The sequence below is a fragment of the Octopus bimaculoides genome, chromosome 7 (assembly GCF_001194135.2).
Source record: "Octopus bimaculoides isolate UCB-OBI-ISO-001 chromosome 7, ASM119413v2, whole genome shotgun sequence".
NCBI classification, from domain to species: domain Eukaryota; kingdom Metazoa; phylum Mollusca; class Cephalopoda; order Octopoda; family Octopodidae; genus Octopus; species Octopus bimaculoides.
This window is the reverse complement of record NC_068987.1, coordinates 36,410,448-36,412,723: the sequence shown is the minus strand read 5'-3', so window position 1 is coordinate 36,412,723 and position 2,276 is coordinate 36,410,448.

Here is a 2,276-nt window from a genome sequence, read left to right as displayed (position 1 = left end):
TTATCACGGAGGGGGGGGGGGTCTGTCCCACCTTTATTTCCCCTCAAAATTGTATGAAACATACGGATTACCCTTCTCCCTAGGATGGATTTTGTGTTCCAAATTTCATTAGAATCGGTTCGGTAGTTTCCGAGTTTATAAGTAACACACGACCACAGGAATTCACAGACATTGACTTTTATATAATAGATATATAGATATTTATACATACATACATATATATATTAACATATGCCGCTAAGCATTTTGCACGGCGTAGTAGCCTCATCTGCCAGGCCAATCTAATGACAAAATACACAAAGACTTGTGATTGTCTCCTGGATTTATCTTTCCATGAAAGTTTTCAAGCAATTTAAAATCAAGTTTCAAATTAGCTGTTTCCAAATATATCAATAATACTCGTTATTTACGGCCTAAAGTTTTAGGTGAATTGATGAAAGTTATAGAATAATAACACAGACAGAAATTTAATGGATCAGACATGGCATCTACTAAAACTAAAATAGAGCACACCGAATTTTTATGAAAAGAAATCTCGAAATAGTTAAGTACATGAAATACCGTTTAATTGAAGTCTAATGAAGTAGAATGCGGCATATATTGCTACCAATCATATACAAAACAACAATGATTATATATCAACGCCAACAAAGCATCCAGCTCTTTGTCACTGTTTACTGTGAAACGGCAACAATACAGGGTATCATCAAGGACTTTAGTCAGAAAATGAAGCAACGGGAATCTAAAAAAACCTAACGGATTTTATAGCATTGCTGCCCATCATCCCACAAAATTTAATGAAGTATAGAAGCAGTAAATTACTCAGAGAAACGTAAGAGTTTCAATTGACACCTCGGAACGAGCACAGTTCATTGAATATTACAAACGATATATTCATATTACACAAATAGACTCACACACAAACAAACACATAGACACTGGCGCGCACGCACGCACACGCACACACACACACACACACACACACACACACACACACGCATATACACAGAGTATTTTAGAATGTTTCATGCGCGTACACCTGGACTGCCATGGTGTTAGTATTTTATTTCATTTGTCAATTCCTATGGAAGTTTTGTAAATTATTTATTGATTATATAACCTGACTATATTTAATCAATATATCGTGATTTTTGACTTAACAAATACCAGTAATATTATTGAAGTGTCGTATCCTTTCTACTTAAAGCCTCTTTACTAAGTAAATCTTAATGGCAGCAATGAAGGAAATCCGTATCAAGAATTAATCCGATTGTAGAAAATCTTTAATCGGATAATAGCGATAATGCATTTTGAATTATGGATGCTTAAATGATTTAAGACTATGTTTTATTCGCATGTCCAGTAATGAAGAGTTGGTATAAATATTGATGACGGTAAGAGGAGGAGATTGCTCACTCACTACTTAACAGATCGAATGACCGTCTGTAGTATTACGGGTTCATATGTTATTACTTGGCTGAACATATGTTAGATTGCGTGTTTATTTACCCCATGAATATCTAGCATAAATCTGGAACAAAATATCAATAATGCACCGATATCAATGAAACTCCAATACTTCCCCCCACAGATGCGCACGCACACATGCACACTCACCGTGCGCACAGAAACATGCATACACACACATACACTCACACACACGCGCGCGCGCACACACACACAAACACAAGCCGACACACAGACACTCGCTCTCTTTCTTTCTCCCTCTCTCTTTCACTTTATTGTTTGGAAAGAAGAGTTGGATACTTGAAGCTGTATTGGTCAATTACAACAGATGTCAGTAATCCGTTTTCTATGTCATTCCATTGCTTTTATAGCCACATTCATGATGAAGATAAATGGGGATTTATGCTCAAAAATTTGACTTAAATTCAGACGAAGAAAGCAGTAAAAAGACAAAAACAAAATAAAATAAAAGCAGACTAATCAGTGCAAATTTGATATTTAGGCATACGTAAATAAATGGGGGCAGCATTTTAAAATTTTAGCAAAGCTACTTGTCATATTGCAAAGAAACCCCTTGACGTCGGAAGAAAATGAGTGAAGTATTACGTATTTGTTATTCAGAATTCATGTGTATTTTCATACAAATTTTATTTGAATATAATCCGATACACTACATACACACACAGACACACACATACATTCACATGTATACATACATACATACATGCATACATAGATATATATATGTATATATATATGTATGTATATACATATATATATGCACACATATATATATATACATATATATA